This window comes from Venturia canescens, chromosome 8 (assembly GCF_019457755.1).
Source record: "Venturia canescens isolate UGA chromosome 8, ASM1945775v1, whole genome shotgun sequence".
In the NCBI taxonomy this organism is placed as follows: Eukaryota; Metazoa; Arthropoda; class Insecta; order Hymenoptera; family Ichneumonidae; genus Venturia; species Venturia canescens.
The window spans coordinates 19,270,827-19,288,637 of record NC_057428.1 but is presented as its reverse complement, the minus strand read 5'-3'; the positions used below and the strand labels follow the sequence as shown (position 1 = coordinate 19,288,637).

The window sequence follows — 17,811 nt, the reverse complement described above, 5'->3', positions numbered from 1 at the left end:
CTCAGCTCCTTCAATCGATAGCAGCTTCGTCGAGTTTCAATCGAAATTCGATCGAATCGACGTCGTTATCCGGCGTCCTGAGCTCTTTTCTCACGCTTTTCATCGCCTTCTCCAAAGCGAGCTCCCCGCACGCGTCTGTCTCGCGGCGCGATATCAAACCCACAAAAGCATTCTACAATCACGAGATCGGCGAATGCTCGAGCTGCCGTCTTCGTGTTCGGGGCGGTGGGTAAATATTGGTGAAAGAGTAGCGCGAATTTTATTCGAGCGTGGCTACAATATCCCCGTCGCGTAATTAGTTACACCTCCCTGCTCGACTTTGCCCAGCAGCGCGTTCCGTTCCTCCCGCAAATGCAAATACAACGGACACTCTGCTCGAACGCGGGGAAGCTTCGTTTCACTTTTTCGTGACGAACAATTTGCTATCGCATTATCGGTCGCTGTCGAGGCAGGTACTTGCGCCGCGTCTCTCTTCCACCGGACAATTACACAGTGTAACGCTTCGGCTTTATATCCAACGTTATATCACGCTCATTGCCACAGTCGCTCTCCGGAGACACGAAGACCCGAGCGATCGAGCCCGCCTAAGCGATTAACGCTTTTCCAGCTCTCCACCCGCTCGCGTATATATCCACGGCAAATATGAATGGATAAACAGAGATCGATCAGTACAACAGGCCGCTGGATATATAACTCGTTACACCGTAACCGCGACGGCTTATTCTCCCGATCGGTTCCGACGATATCGCCAAACATTTCCCGTATCTGCTCGACGTGTGGCGTGCAAGCTCTCCATACCTCGCAGTATCCGATCTCCGTGCCACAGCGACTCGAACAATGATAAAAATTGTTGAATTAACAGAAAAGGGGGAGAGAGTCGAAGCGGGAGGGACGGGGGGAGGAAAAACGGCTCACGGACGTGCGGACACGTGGAAAACGAGTACACAATCGCACTGGCATCTCAATTTTCATACATGAAACTTGTGCACACGATTCTTATCGACTCACAATTCTGTGGCATAACATTTTCACCCTGCCCTCCCCCCTCTCCTTTTCCGCCCACTTTCGTTCGCTCTTTTTATTTGCAAGTCTTTCATAATTCCACCTTTTTCGAGTTTCACTCTGGAAAAGCGAACTCACGAATATTTCGCTATTTCGAAAGTTTCCACTTCAAGTTACGCGCGGAGCGATTGGGATCGCGGTTAACCTGGCTCGTTATTACTCGCTACATTGGAAAACGAGCTGGCTTATCAAGTTACTTCGTTTGTTCGGATGTAATCATTTGCGCTAGCCTTTTAGATGCATCACTCGCTTCTTTCCTGCTCAACGCGATTCGCTCCTTTTGAACTTTGAGCGAGAAGCGCGATGGGTTTGAACTCGTCGCTACGGCCGCTTCCTCCGGGTCGTCTCGACCCGGGATCAGTGACAGTGCGACAGATTGAAATTTACTTTGAAAACTTTGGATCGGTGCGAGGCGAGACTTGAGTCGGCAAAAAAGTTGGCAATTGAGGGAAAACGTAATAAAATGGAAGGATTTTTCGACGCTTTTCTCATGCTGAAGTTTTTCTGAATTCAGGATCGCGGAATTCGATTACGCAGGCTTCGAGTCGTTGTCCCGCGGGGCTCCGGATTCTTTCGGCCGAGCAAGCAACAAAAAGCTCTCGGCAGTGTTGCAGATAAGGCTGGTTGACATTTCTCACGATTTTCTCAGCGGTGACTGGTGGAAAAATGGAGCTTTACGACGTCGTTATCGATTGGGGCGAGGGGTTGGTAGTTGACGGGAATAAATGCGCCGTTTTCATGCGTCCGGAGGGCCTTGACGTCCGCTAATTCGAGGGAGCGCCCTCTCGAGATCGCGACATAAATTTTCCTCTGGAAGTTGCGTCGGGGAAAATGTAAATTAATTGAATGCAGAGGTGAGCCGTAGTGAAAGCAGCGGTTCGTTCGAGCTTGCGGCAGCAACTTTCGCTGGTTCCCGGCACACCTTCGGAGATTGATTTTCGTGCACGACGCGCCAAGGAACATGCGAAATTTCAATTCTCGTGGGCTGCGCAACGCGCGATAATGTATTCGAGCTGTTCAACCTCCGAGGTCGTTAAAAATCGTGATAAACGAAAAAACGGAATGGAGCAAAGCTCCGCGGGCTCGTCTCAGCCTCCGAATCTCGATTCCTTTCTTTCCAACGGTCGCGCGAGCGAACGCAACTGCTGGCCAGACGCGTCCGCGGGACACCGAACAATTGGGTCAAACAATGTGGCTAAATGAGGCTTCGTGATGCCGCGTTTATCCTCAAATGTGCGAATACTCGATGATTATTCTCGATTGGAAGCGCAGTACTCGGCGAGGCATGTCGTGCGAGGACGATAATTCCATTGGTCCTTTAGCGGGCTGCTTTTTGACGCGCGATAGTTTATTCGCGCGAGGCGATGATTAAAGGAAATATTCGAGGAGGGAGCAGCGCGCGATCGAGGTAAATCGATATGCGTGATCGTCGAGCGAGTTCCGTCGCGGCGCACCCAGCATCCGATCCTCATTTTTTCTCCTTAATTAAACGATTTGACCGTGCGCGCGGGATTCTTTCGAAAATGATATGTTATTTTGTCGAAATGAGAAGAAAATAAATGAGGCCGAAAAAGTGGAGGGAAAAGAGAATATCGACGAGGATTCGAGCGCTAGGATTGCGCGCGCGCGAATTCGCCAGGAAGCTTCGGAGGAATTAAAAGTTTCGAAGCATCAACGTCGCGCGGCAATATGCGGAGCGAATAGGACGCTCCGGCCTCCTTCTTTTTGGCCTTTTCGAAGCAAAACCACCGAGAGCCTGACTCAAATAAAACGTTTCCGAGAAATCCTTCTTCTTTCAAGTTATTTTGTAAAAGAGAGAAGAAAAAATGAGCCTCGACGAACGGTCGCCGCCATCGCTGCTCCCGCTGCCGCTTCGGTTACCAAACCCTCCCTCCCCGCCTGCCCCCCGCGCCTCCTCCCGCTTCTCACCACATGAACGCAAAACTCTTGCATGCCTTTTTGCCCTTTACTCAGAATCGCACGAAGATTATGAACGATTTAGCAGGAATTCGTTTCTTCTATTCACCCGCTCTCGCCTCCGTTCCTACAATTTGCCATTTTCAAATGCACTTTTCTCAACCAACAATTAACCTCGAATGGAGATCCGCATTTTCTTTGTCCTTTTGTTGGCGTACGCCGCGATCCACCTTCACCGCGCGTACTCGCCAATCCGCTTCACTTTCGAGCACGGTTTTGCGAGAGCTTCTGGAGTGTCGCTCCTCGTTTTTTTCTTACGATTCCATCGAGTCCCCAGCCTCCTGCCGAACCTTTTCTGGGCCTGTTCAAAAGTGAAGGGTGAAGGGCGAAGGGTCAGGAAGACCCGCGGCAATCGCGACCGAAACTCGCCAAAACTCTACTGACCCAGAGCCGTACGAGCCTGTCGCGACGTCCGAAAAATCGGGATCCTTCTCGATGCGAATCTCGCGCTCATTGGCGACCGGAATCGGAGGAACGAGAGGCAGGAATCTGAGGATTATCGAACGCGAGGTTCCACCGAATTCAAAAGGATCCAAGACGATGAAGCTTTGCCATTCCACTCGGTGAATGGATCAGCCAAAAAAAATGTCGCACTCGGAGCTCATCACGAGAATGATCTAAAACTTTCTTTTACCCTCATCTTCGAAAATTCTACTCCCCTGAAATCCGAATGGGGTTACGAGACATTTGGTCCCAGGACAAAATATCCTGAGGCACGATATCCTTTATCATTTTATTCAATGCTTTTTGTTTTTTTATTCTTTTACACTCTTTTATTGCTACAAACACTGGCACACAACCCAAACAAACATTCAAACAAAAAGGCACACAAAAAAACAAACACGCAAACAGCAATGTTTTTATAATATTACTTAGAATATTATTTTTATTATTCATAAATATTACGCATGAAAATATCCAAGAAATTCAGTCTTACAAGTGTAGGATTTTTTGTCCCGGATATTTATCCCAAGAATATTTTGTCCGAAGATATTTTTCCTCGGATATTTCGTCTCGGGATCTTTGGACCGTCCGAATCGTTCCAATTCCGTCAAACCTCGACCATGCAGAAGTTCGACTACGAAGTTTTCGGCAGAGCTTTTTGATAGAGGTCAAAAAGCAGCGAACTTCGCGTCGTCGGGAGCTCCAGCACGATCGAGCTAAAACGAAAACGCGTTTTCCTCGCACTCCGTCTCTTTTCTTAATTAGTTTTTCGCGGACTGTGCGAAAAATTGATAAAGAATGTAATCGTCGGTGACTCGGAGGAACAAATGCGAAAAAGCGTCAGGCAAAAACTGGGAAATAGCGAAAAGCACAATTCCTCATTAGTCTCGTAAATTCAACGGTGCATTAGACGAGAGCAATAACGTTGCATAACGGATGGGACGATCCGAAGGCCTGTCAATTTGTCAAATGACAAAATGCCAGCGTATAGAGCACGCGGAGGAGCGTCTCGAGACCGCGATTTCCAACAATTGACGGAGAACGAGGACGAGAAGCGGCGAGGCCGGTGGTGGGGGCAGAAGAGGTGGAAGACGAAGAGCAGAAGAAGAGCGAGCTCAAACTATGAGCGATGCGGAGTTCGAACCGTGGGAGTTAGCGAAGAATAATATTCGCCGCGGGTCGGAGTCGCGAGCGGCCGAGCAAAAGGACGAGCGCACCAACCACGCGGTATATTCTCTTTATACCTCGTCGCTGGATTATAACGAGGCGGAATTACACAAAAGGAAGCTCGTATATCAAGTATAGACAAGAGCGACGATAGCACACGCTCTGCCTCGACGATGCACATATTTTACACGTCCTTCGCGCATTAGACCAGCTAATGTGCATTTTACTGAGCCCCAAGATCTTTCGCAATGACCGACAAAGGAGGCACGTATAAATCATTACTTCGAATTTCGTCGCGAGTCCTTCAATCCTATCAATCGTACAACGCCGTGTTGACAAACGTTTCCAAGGTCGAGAGCATCCGCAGCTCGGAGCCTTTCTCGCACTCATTTCTCAATCGATTCACCATTTTTAGGGGAGCGTGGGGTAACTCCGGACGCAGGCTACATACGCGCATCCCAAGATCTTTATATTTCGAAACTTTCACGCACTTCAACTCAGGCTTGCTCGAGGCGCGAAGCGATTTATATTCTTCGAGGTAAAACCGATCATTAAATTTCGTACATTTTCTATCATTTTTGCCTGTACATTAAATCGATGGAACTGCGAAATAAACGGTTTCAATGTTATTTAATAAATTTTTTAAATGATTAATTAATTCGTGAAATTTCGCAGTTTGGGGGAATTCTGGACGTTCTGATCTTACGCCAAATTGATTGATTTTTTAGTTACTTTTGTTTTGAAAAATATGAAAATTCACCATCAGAAGACTGGATTACGTGAATCGAGGATGAAGTGTGGGCTCGCAGAGTTGCACAAGCGAAAGTACGAGTCGAAAATACGTTTGCGATGTGTGTAGCAATTGCTAATGCAATTTTTTCATCTATTTGGTAAAATTTACATCGAAAATCGTAAACAAGATAAGAAGGAATAAAATAGATGGAAAATTTATTTTCTCATTTCATCATGTGGTTGATGGTTATTAACCCTAGAACGCATGACTGGGGTGTGAGCACACCCCACGCGAACTTCAAACTACGCTCCCGTCCTAACAAGCGACATTATCGAATGATTATCGACGGATTTTTTTATATATAAATTCAATTGAAATTAGTTTTATCGTACATCATTCTTTTCGTTATAAAAAAACGAAGAAAATGGTGTAAGATAAAGTCAGTTTAGCATCGTAGGACCGGATTTATAAGCAGAAAAAGAGTGGGGTGCGTTCAAACCCCGGTCATGAGGTTGAGGGTATGAAAAAAGGCACATGAGGTGTAGGGTTAATCGATTTCTCGAAGGAGCTTCGCACTGAATCGCTTTGAAATCATTTCGAGGATCGGGCAACCAGAAACTCGGAGATTCAAACTTTTTAGTTTCCAGGAAACTAACGATCGTAAAATCTTTTCTGATCGGAAATATTTGGCTCGCGAAATTACGCACTTCCCGGTCTTAGACTCTCCCGCAGCGGAGGATTCGTAACCGGAAGCGGGTTGAGGGGAAACTCGCGCTCCGGAGCAGTTCGTTTCCGAGCAGGTTCTCAAATATCTCAAATTTTCGGAACGCACGCAAATGTCTTGACTGCATCTCAGAAAAGAATCCAGAGAATGGTGAAAGCCTGTTAAAAAATACTTCAACGAGGAATAAATCAATGTAGGAGCGGTGGTGACATAGAAAGTTTCTCGAAGCGATTAGCAAGGAGGGAGAGCAGTTGAAACATTTAAGCTCGAGGCTGAAACCCACACTTCGTGAATGTAAATCGAGTCGTTTTCCCCCCGGCGCTTCTAATTCATGTCTTCATTCTCGGTCCGGAGCAATCCATTTGACCCTTCGGTCAACCGGGCTCTGCATAAGCAGAGCCCCGCAAAATCCTTCACGAATAATGATGATGCTGGGCCATCAGCTCGCTCTCTCCCTCTCCCTCTCTTTCTTTTAGAGACGAGCTTTTAACCTCTTTGCATAATAACGCGATAGGCACGCCGGCACGCGTGCACCGCTCGACGGCTGTTCAATAAGCAGGCTTTGCTAAGGTCAGCGTGTACCGCTACGACGTCTCGACATTTCGCTCCTGAGGAAAGTCAGACTCAGGGTTCGAGCGATTTGAAACCTTCCGCAGAGACTTCGATGCAGTTTTTCGTCCAATTTTTCCAATACACGTTTTCATAAAAGTTCTAAATATTATTAGCACTTTCTAGATCCAATAATTCTTTTGTTCGACGACAAATGATCGGGTTCGGTGACCCGTTTTGGATCATCATCGAAAAACTTGTTCGCCTCTACGTTACCACGAAGTTTTATTCCATTTTGAAGATTTTTGGAGAACACACTAGTTCGGCAAAATCCGCAATAAATGTAAAGGGGGGTACTGAAAGGGTACAAAGTTTCATCGAGTCTGTTGCGGGTGTGGCCGAAGGCTCGGGGGTGTCATTAAGCTTTATGATTGAGGCTCGAGCTCGCACACGAGGTGGATCGACTCTCCCTCGATTAATAATTCCCCCTTCAAACCGCAGGATTGCACACAAAAGCTCTATTCAGCGTTGGTGTCTTTTAATAATGCGAGCACCACGCCTGCGAGCCGCCTCGTTCCGAGGCCTCCCTCGAGACTGCTAATATTTTAGGAGGCCGCACACGTACCCGGTGCGTTGAAAAAGACCTGTAGATCTTATTATAGGACTGACACGCACATTTTTTCTCCCGCGTTCGCCGGCCGCTACTGCGGCAGCAAGCGAGTGAAGCCGCGCCGCGGTTTTTCATTGAGGTTTTTATATCCTCAATTATCGGGCCTATTCGTACATTGCAGGAATATCGTGTTTAAGCTTAAATTCATGCAACGCTTTGCCGCGTTCACTCGCACGCGGTTTTTCAGCTTCGTATAAATCGCGGCCGGTGCCGCGACTCGCTTTTTCAAAAATGAACCGACGCGGTCCTAAGAGCCCACCGCGAGGACGAGAGAAAAGCTATTGGTGCGGAGGTCGAAAAATCGGAGTAATTTTTGTCTCCGAAAGTCTCGATCGAGACGCGATTCATCAACGATCGAAGTCTCCGCGTCGAACGCCCCTCACCTGGCATCGCGAAACGAATAAATCAAGGTGCCAGCTGCCCTCGCTCTCGTCCACGTGAAGCTGCGCGTCCACTCGACCTGCATGCACATTCATATTTGTAACACATTTGCCTCCCGATCTCTGCCTCCGATACGATCGCGATCTCGTCGAATTCCCTCGGCGTATAACTCACTCACCGAAACGCGCGAGGCGCTCCGTCCTTTCTTCCTATCGCGCCTCCCTGACGCAAAACTCTCGATTGAGGAACGCCGAGTCTCCGTACACGGAAGTCGCGTCTCCTAATACGCCAGTTTATCGACGATTTCGTCGATCTCCATTTTCATGAGGAATTTGTCCGTTTCAGGCGAACGTAACGAGAGACGTCGGTCGGTGAATGTGGACCAGAAAATTATTGGGGTGAAAAACGTTCGAAGCTGGACAGACCGAGAAATGAGACTGGCCGAGAAATTTTTTCTTTCTGGACGAACGAATCGTGGGAAAATTAAAATGATCGATCCAAAAGAGCTTTTGGCGATTCACCGAGTTTTTCGTCGTTGTAGAAGTTTTCGGTTGAGGTCGAAAAATTGCGTCTTTTATTTCCTACGATTCGTCGATCCAGCAAGAAGTTTTGTTGAATCAGTAAATTTCTGTTTCCCTGTCTCCGGAGTGATACGAATTTCGGTAAAATTAGTATCACTCATCGGTGAATATTGGAAAGAAAGGAGGGCAGGCGAAGGTACGAAAAGTTTTTGGAGCTCGGAGAGCAACAGGCCAAAAAAAGGGATCGACAATTAGCAGATCTTTTATCGAGCAAACCTCCGTCGTCTGTGGATTAGCATTAATGGATGTAACCGTCGATCGGGAGGATCGTTCGATTTGTACTTTTTTGCATCCGTGCCACCCTTCGCCAGTCCATTCGCCTTCGGGAAGGATCGCTGCTGAGTTAGAAGGTCGTTTCTCTGTGTGGCTAACCCGGGAGTTGCACTCGCCTCGGGGCAGGTGCGTACCGAATGTGTTTTTCGACCCGGAGAGAAAGAGAGCAATCGAAACAAGAGTCGGCACACGATCCAAAATGGGTGCAAACACATCAACGGGGCTCGATCGAGGGTTCGATCTTCGAGGCTAATCGCAAGACTCGCGATCGCGAGTCGATTTTTCGTAAACAATCGAGAGTGGTCGGTGGCTCAAATAATTGTTGGAGAAGGTCAAATTATCGCGTAATCAGGAGCCGCGACTCGAACATGCGCGAACGAGCGCAATTCCAGACCGGAAGTTCCACCGACTCGAGTTTTACGACGTCGCTGAGCTTCCGAGATAAGCCGCGTGCTCGAGGCGCTCTCAAGTCCGATGGCGTAACATTCTGGAGAAAGTCGAGCATGAGAAAAACCGCAGAAATCTTGGTCACCCGATCCAGAGTCCAGCGACGATTTCGCAATCTCGGAATTACGTCGCAATTCGTTTCATTCGCACTCTTCGAGATCTCTAGCAACGATCCCTCCGTAGGAATGTGACCCTTGGCCGGCCCGCGATCCCGGGGCCTTTGAAGCCTCGACGCGATCACCGCGGCCGCGATTTCCTGAGATTTTCCTCATCGTTCCCAAGTCTCCCAACGAGTCTCGACGAATTTGGCCCGGATGCTCGGGAGTCTTGAGCGAAACAGAGATCGAAACATGGAGCAAGACGACGAAAATTTGAGAAATCTGCGAACGAAGTGCTCGAAAACGAAAGCCCCATTAGCAGCCCCGATCTCAAGTTCATTTCGAGCGAACAGCGGAGTGCGAATGAGCAAAGAAAGTGTAAATTAGCCGAGACGAAAGGCTCGCAGTCCGAGGACAGCTCCCGGTCAACTCCGCACAAGCCTCGAGTCAGTGGTCGGGGACTACCGGCGTCATTTTCAGTTTCATTATGCGAGGGAAACGATGCCGGGCGTGGTCCCGAATACACGCACGAACAATAACTTCCGAAGTCGCATAAACCAGCCCGGGCAACGTCTCACTTAATGAGTGGCTTGATCACCGCTCCCCCCGCCTCGCTCCCTTCACCGTAACTCTTTTTTACATAACATACATGAATGCAGGATAAAAAACTGTGAGTAGACAGGACGTCGAGGACGGAGAGCCCCGTCGCATGGCTTCGTACTGCACCGTGAAACGCATTATTTAGCGATGGATTTACGAGCGAGGATCACCCTCTCGCGCGAATAAACTTACGCTCCGATGTCACCGCCGCAACTTTATATCTCCGTGCACCTCATCGACGTCTCAATTTCCCTCCATTTTTTCGCTTATCGCAAATTTAGTGAGAAATTCCAATGAAAAAATAAATTGGAGGGCATTCGTCGGAATGAGGCTCAAAAAACCGCATTTTTAAGGCACTCGTTCTTGACTCGAATCTTCCTGGGCTGGAGACAAACGGCAATGAAGTTTGTCTCGAAAAGGCTCGAAATATCGCGCACTCGGTTAACGGTTGCGGCCGAGATTGCGTTGAGCTTCATCGAGAGTCAGTTTTCAGGAAGTTATTTTTGCGAGTTTCTGCCGAATTTGGAATCCGAGTCCTTCCTTTTGCCTAATGCCACTGGGAATGGGTGAACATTAAGGGGAAATAACGACGCGGGTTCCTCGGGCTCCGCGTCAATTGAAACAGTGCCAGGGAGGCTCGAATTGGGCGAACGACGACGGTGAAATACGAGAGGTCAAAGTGACAAGGTTTTTAAGAGCTCCTGAGAGGTCGTCCCGATGTCCCGCACGGATATCGATGCTCCAGCCGTATTTCATCGCCTTTACGATGATTGTCTCTGTCACGTCGTAACACTCGCTCTAAAACTGGCACGACTGGTCGTTAAAATATGTGGCGGGTCTCGTGTGCATGTGTACGAGCCCAGGAATCAGTTGGGTGACCAAGCACGGAGCGATGAGTGCGGAGTGTTCGGTAAGAACTTCGTTATTCTTTTACTTTTCCGACTCCCACAAGAATGGGGATTAAAAAATACGAGATTTCGAGTCAATTTTTCGAAGACGGGGGAATAAAAGTGGGAGATCCGTTGACAAAATGAGTTTGACGAAGCGCCAAATTCGTCTTACGTTTGGGCCCGTCGACGTGCACTTGGTATCTGCTGGTTCGCGCGACCCCTGACTTTCGCGGAGACCCGAAGCGATACGCGGTATCGGACGTTGCTAAAACGCTCGTTCGCGGTCGATGCTGACGAGATTCGAAGGCTCAGAAATCAGCCAATTTTTTCGTAATCGAATGACATCGAAGAATCGCGCAGAGGAAGCTCTTCGCTCAACACAGAATGCAAAAAATCGCAAGTGCGATTGCTTCGGCTGATAAAAACTGTTTCGACTGTACTAAAAAAAAGAAAAAACGTTCCTTCGAGCCGGATTTGAACCAGCGACCTATGGATGTCTCTTTTTTCGACGCAGCCAACTACAGTCCACCGCTCTACCAACTGAGCTATCGAAGGCGCTGGTACTTTCACGTTAATTACGAGCCGATTATTTCAAATTCGATAAATTTATTGAAACGTTGAAAAAAAAGTTCCTTCGAGCCGGATTTGAACCAGCGACCTATGGATGTCTCTTTTTTTCGACGCAGCCAACTACAGTCCACCGCTCTACCAACTGAGCTATCGAAGGCTCTTTAACAATTGAATGTCAAACGAAAGATGAATGTTGAATTTCGAAGAAATTCTTTGAATTATGGGAAGAGGAAAAGAGTGACTTTGAAGATAAATCATTTTTGAAAACTCTTCAATCTTCCATTATGTGTTTGAAAATGTGTTTGCTAGCATAACCGTCGCTATGTTTCGACGCGGTTTGGAATAATCGATATGACGATAGAATTGCCTTCCTTCGATCCACTACCGCGATTGATGTGCACACGCTCAAGCATTTCGACGTCCAAGAGACGGATGACTCAATATCCGCAAAGTTTGAACACCGATAATTCTTCTTTGTTATTTCTGCTATTACGTATTGCGAATGAAATATGAATGAAAATAAAAAGACACGTGGAGCCAACTGTAGACCGTTCTCGTACCCGACGTCGCATTACGAAAGTGAGAATGGCATGGGAGCGATTTATGTACCGTGTCTATCGCACCGGTGACAATGGCATTAGACATGGTGCGTGGAGTCGGGTGTATATAAACATGCCGACCGATCGGTGAGCAAAGTGAGCGACCACCTTCTGAGTGGAGTCAAAAAATTACAGAGTTCGACGGGAAAGTTGGTAAAATGAATTTTACTCTGTATTTTCTCGTTTTGGGGGCAACCCTCGTGGTTGTGCAGTCGAACTCCGTACTGCAACTGCCTAATGACGGACGAATTAATCGGATAATTCTACAAAGGTACGATCCAGAACACGGTTGGAAAACGTTCGAACCACTGTCCGGTCTGAAATGGCAGTGCCCCCAGCCCGGTCGACAACCGCAAGACCCACGATCCGGTCAAGGACGGCAGCGCCCCCAGACCGGACGAGAACCGCAGGACCCACGATCCGGTCAAGGACGGCAGCGCCCCCAGCCCGGACAACAACCACAGGACCCACGATCCGGTCAAGGTTGGCAGCGCCCCCAGCCCGGACGGGAACCGCAGGACCCACGATCCGGTCAAGGACGGCAGCGCCCCCAGCCCGGACGACAACCGCAGGACCCACGATCCGGTCAAGGTTGGCAGCGCCCCCAGACCGGACGAGAACCGCAGGACCCACGATCCGGTCAAGGACGGCAGCGCCCCCAGACCGGACGAGAACCGCAGGACCCACGATTCGGACAACAACCAAACCGAGAAGAAACGAGCGGCAGCAAAACCGATTACTGCAGTTTGAAAACTTGCTCTTCTCCAAAGTCACACTCTCTCTGCCGGTTCTCTGTAAGTTTCTGAAGTTCAGATTCTATTTTTAAATTCACATTTATTCATCATTGGCCTGATCATTAGAGAAATATGATCGAAAATGTTCCACTCGTCGATGTTCGCGCCCTTAAAAAATGTTGTTGTGAGGCGGAGAAGCTGACTAGAACGTGACGATAAACTTATTTGCTCTTCCTCTCAAGCCTCAATCGACCGGACCCAACTGCGGTAAAGTAGAATCTTCAGCGATGACCAGTAGGGAAATCATGGAAGTTCTGAACAAGCACAACGAGTTGAGAGCTAAAGTAGCGAGGGGCGAAGAGCGACGTGGCAACCCCGGGCCCCAACCGGCCTCTACTAACATAGGACCATTGGTAAACGTCTTACTCCTTCGTTACCCAAAATTTCGTCGAATAAATTGAATTTTAAATTATTTCGGTGGTACCCAAAAATATAGAGATGGAATCTGGAGCTCGCTGAGATAGCACAAGCTTGGGCCAATCAGTGCATTGATGATCACGACGAGTGTCACGACATCGGTAAAATCCCTTTTTTCAATTCGAGGTCCAATAAAAATTAGCAACGTTTTCAACACTTGTTTCCTTTATTTCACAGAGAACGCTCAAGTTGGTCAAAACCTCGCTTATGATTCAGATTACAATATCAAGCTTTCGGAGCTCGTTCAACGCTGGTATGATGAAGTTAAAGACTTCAATAATCGGGAGGTTAAAGCTTTCGAGTAAGTAACGAACGTGAACCGAAAAATTATAAAAATTCGTTTCTAACAGTTGAAGAATCTTGGAAATTTTTCAATGCGTTGTTAAAAGAGAAGCCAAAATTTCCGAATCGACTTTTCGTCCTCGGATCACTTCTTGAACGTTTTTTTCTCATTCTCTCATTGCAGAGGCGTCGGATTCGTTCTGCACTATACCCAATTAGTTTGGGCGACGACAACAGAAGTTGGTTGCGGCGTGGTACGTTTCAATCACGAAACTTGGAGTAGAGGATTCAACAGAACTCAGCTCGTCTGCAATTATGCTCCCAGGGGCAACATGGGCGGACAGCCCGTTTATCAAACGCGATGATGTTTCCAGAAAACTACGAAATGCTCTGTATGCATCCGGATCGATAACACGACAAATGAGCTCGCTTATTGATGTAGAAAAATGGTAAACGAATCCGGAATATTGACCAAAGAATCAGACCCAGAAGTATAAATATTCAGGTCGAAAGAATGTATTTTAAATTCATTGAGCTAATAACTTTCCTGAAATATATCGAAATTCTGCAAAAACTTATTTCAGCAAATAATTTCACAATATCTTTTGTCTCTTGAAATACTTTTACAAGTTTATCGTGTTTCATTACGAGCTACGAGTACCGAGGTGTCAAAGATTTTTGCACTTTTGCGTCGACGGGGCTACCCGATGATTCGATTTCAAGGGAATTTTTTAAATAATCAAAAAAAATGTTCCTTCGAGCCGGATTTGAACCAGCGACCTATGGATGTCTCTTTTTTTCGACGCAGCCAACTACAGTCCACCGCTCTACCAACTGAGCTATCGAAGGCGCTGGTACTTTCACGTTAATTACGAGCCGATTATTTCAAATTCGAGAAATTTATTGAAACGCTGAAAAAAAAGTTCCTTCGAGCCGGATTTGAACCAGCGACCTATGGATGTCTCTTTTTTAAATGAAACGACCAACTACAGTCCACCGCTCTACCAACTGAGCTATCGAAGGCTTCGAAGACCGAAAGGAGATCCGTGGCCCCTTGAATCGATAAGTGACTTTCGAACGAGCTCAATCTCCCCCAGGGCACTCGATGCAATCTCCGCTCACGAATGTGAACGGACCCAAAGATTTGGGAAACCTTATCAAGAGTCGAGAGTCGTTCCAGAACCCGAAAAGTCCTCGCCCCACCAAAAGTCGATTTCCAATCACGATTCTTGCATATTTCGAATCCGTCGCATCGCTCCATTTCTCAAACTCCCGCCGATGACGAATCACCTCCAAAAACCGGCCGCGACCTTTACAGGCGAACGAACCAATTTAATCTCAAACTGATTCTCTAGCGACTAATATTCCCGAGCTGAGGACAAATTTAATAATTACAAACATCAATTTTCGCTCGTTATTTACTTCCCGTTGGAACAACAAAGATTAGCTTAATTAAGGAGCGATTAGCGAAAGATAAGAAATTGAAACTGGTGGATATCGTTGCCTCGCTGCTGACGAGGGCCACTCGCACGCGCTCGAGTCGCGGCGGCGAGGTGAGGGGATGAAAGATGTACGGAATAGCGCGAGCGACGAGATCGCCGACAAACCGAGAGAGGCACGTGTGTCTCGCGCCAGGGAATACACGCTTTGATAGGAGGCCTCGAAAAAGAGAGAAATACGAGCGTCCCCTATGCACGGAACACGATCGAGTTGCTTTCTTGCCCGAAAAAATTATATCGACAGTACATTAATCACTCCCCTTGTCCGACTTTTATTTTTCTCACGACTTATTATTCGTTGAGAAAATGATTAACAACCAGTAATAACAGACGATTACTACACGAGTTATGCGACCAGCACCATCGACCGAGGCTTTCTGAAGATAACATCGCATTTGGACCAAAGACAAAGACAGTCCGCGGAAATATCGAATTCGGAACTGCGCTGGGGCGAGAAATTTGACGACGAACATTGGCGAGTCGTTGATCCGACGAAACTTTTGGTGACCCGACGACCTTTTCGTCGCAGTGTGACGTGCTTAGCTGCGCCAACGAATCAAGTTTCTGAATCAACAAATATTTAGTTCGGTCAGCAAATTCATTTTCTCACAATTTCAATTTTTTTACAAATCATCCGTTTTGGTCAATTTGAAAAAAAATTCTTAGCTTCCAATCAGCAAAAGAGCTAAAATTTACGCGTAAATTGTGAAAATATTCCCTGTGAGAGTCGCTGGCTAGTGGATAGAAACTGGAAAATTGTAGCGGTGGGACGATTGTCACCGCTCGGGCCCCGGTGGTGTTTCAGCGAGAAAACTTGAAGGACGAGCCTCCGCGATAATAATCAATATCGAACATTAAAAGTGCGCTGTATAATTAGAAGCCGGGTAATATCAGCGGGGACGGATGACGAGACCGGCACATCGGGGCATGCACTGAGGCATACGAATATACGAAGGAGGAGAGGAAGGGTAAGAAAAAGAGGAGAAGTGGAGGGAGGACATAGCTGGACGTGCGTGGCACGAAGAGGACGAAGCTGGGCCCGGGAGCACGTCCGGCTCGGACGGGACTGCCCAGCGCGTCGGCAGATGCGTCACACGGAATCGACGTTCGTCGTCCAACTGCTTTTTACAAATACAACGAAGAAAAGGCGTCCCGTTCTCTTCCCTCGTTCCCTGGCGCGCTTGGATTTCCTGCAGCATTGTGCTGCGTCGATTCTGATTTGCTGGACTCCGCAGGCAGCGCTCTGACGACGCGTTTTCGAGTCGTTTTCCTCTGGATTTGTGCAATCGTGCAAAAGTGACGGATTCAAGGATCGTATTATAGTCAAACTTTCTTCGAATGCCACGAAGCGTTGCTCGTGGAGGCAGAAAAACGGGCCTAAAAATCAGACACCAGCTGACGAAGCTCCGGCTACCGAAGAAACATTTTTTCGTCATTCGACGCCGCTAAAAGTTTGCAGGAACTTTTTACTCGTCTCCGGTCGAGGGTAACGTTTATCAAAGTATGCGTCGCCCCGAGAGGAGTGTATCAGTCCCCATAAATAAGGTTGCCAATGATAATTGAGTTATTAAAGAAGGATAATTGACATTCGTACATTCGCCGATGCTTCTGCGCGGATCGTTATTTTCGTGCGTCCGATGATCGCGCGGCTCAGAAAACATGTTTTTTTCAACACGTTAAATTCCCGGAGGAATTGGGCCTCGTCGATGGCAAACGATGAAAAAACGGCACGCGTAAACCGCGAGCAGTGCGTTCGCGTCGCCCGTCGAAGCCTCCGCAGCCGCGGTGCGATCTCGAACGGTATGGAATGATATTTATTCTCGCCACGCCCGATTAAACCTGACGAAGACGCGTGCTATCCACTGTCGGTAACTCCGGACCGACTTAAACAAGCTCGGAAAAAACAAACACGAAAGCTGAAACATGGCTTTGTTGAGCAGGTGATAAAACCACCTCGCCTTCCCCGCTCGCCCCTTCTTCCTTTTATTCGACTCCGCGAATGACGCGATCCGGAGGGTCGGAGGGAAATAAATATTTGTGTGTATACGCACACGGCCGGGCGGTACGAGCTGACAAGCATTCGCGGCCACGTCGATCCCTCAAAGGCCTCTTTCTTCGACGCTTACGACTACTCGCTGCATCCACCTATGTCCCTATAAATGTATCATCGGACGAGAGCCACATGTGAGCAAACTCTATGGACGATTCCATGACAATGAGATCAGATCTTCGTTGAGGAGAACGCAGACGAATTTGATCGGCTCCCGAAGCGGGCGAAGCGCATCGAGAGCTGATGAGAATACTTTGGATCTGATCCGCTTCCAAAAAGCTTCGAATCCGTGGAGCCAGTTTTTTAACTATTCATTAAAAATCGGAAGCAGCAAGAGAGCAAAGTCTTTTCGAATTTTAATTCGATTTCATTCGAACCGAATTCAATGAGATTTGATTTAATTAATATTAATTTGATTGAAAGAGCGTCGATTCGCTGGAGCAATCATCGACGTTGGGGAAAAGCTCAAAACTGATGAGCTGTGATTCCTTGGCGTGGAAGGTCCCATACCGAGGCTCGTATATGTTACGCCCTGTGTCTCTGGCGAGTCGGGCGAGGACGCGGTCCCTTCTCGGGAGAGTGCCCGTATACGCGATCCTAATTGTTATGGCTCTGCGGTGCAATAACCCGGTGCTTTATGATGGTGTCCGTTGCGCCGGAGTGCGATTCACCGACCTGTCTCACCTCAGGCACGGTAATTGTTATGTTTGCAAAAAAAAAAAAAGAACAACGACACGCGTTATAAAAAGAGGAAAGTTATATCGAGTCAACTCCCTTCTTCATCGTGGAATCCGTGGCAGCGAATCGCCCTCGATGCTGGACGAGGGAACCCTCGCTTTATGCGAATCGGATTAAATTCATTTGACTTTAAGTGAGCGCGTAACCGCCGAATATTTCGATCGCGAGACGCGATTTTCCAACCTTCTTTTCCTCCGATCAAAAAAACGAGGCGATCGCCAAATTTTCTTGCGCAAGCATCGAATCGATTGCAACGAGGATTCACA

At 47.7% G+C, this 17,811-nt stretch overlaps 1 protein-coding gene and 4 non-coding genes across 7 annotated transcripts in view; all 5 read right to left on the bottom strand.

Moving 5' to 3' along the window:
* The window catches only part of ss (spineless), a 179,472-nt gene that overhangs the window by 137,237 nt on the left and 24,424 nt on the right, over positions 1 to 17,811 (bottom strand). The gene's annotated exons all lie outside the window — the stretch shown is intronic.
* TRNAY-GUA (transfer RNA tyrosine (anticodon GUA)) lies at positions 11,056 to 11,151 on the bottom strand. Its single transcript has 2 exons — positions 11,115 to 11,151; positions 11,056 to 11,091 (listed from the first exon to the last, which is right to left on the bottom strand). It is a non-coding gene; the product is annotated as a tRNA-Tyr (tRNA).
* TRNAY-GUA (transfer RNA tyrosine (anticodon GUA)) lies at positions 11,227 to 11,323 on the bottom strand. Its single transcript has 2 exons — positions 11,287 to 11,323; positions 11,227 to 11,262 (listed from the first exon to the last, which is right to left on the bottom strand). It is a non-coding gene; the product is annotated as a tRNA-Tyr (tRNA).
* TRNAY-GUA (transfer RNA tyrosine (anticodon GUA)) lies at positions 14,011 to 14,107 on the bottom strand. The gene is made up of 2 exons: positions 14,071 to 14,107; positions 14,011 to 14,046 (listed from the first exon to the last, which is right to left on the bottom strand). It is a non-coding gene; the product is annotated as a tRNA-Tyr (tRNA).
* On the bottom strand, positions 14,183 to 14,281 carry TRNAY-GUA (transfer RNA tyrosine (anticodon GUA)). The gene is made up of 2 exons: positions 14,245 to 14,281; positions 14,183 to 14,218 (listed from the first exon to the last, which is right to left on the bottom strand). It is a non-coding gene; the product is annotated as a tRNA-Tyr (tRNA).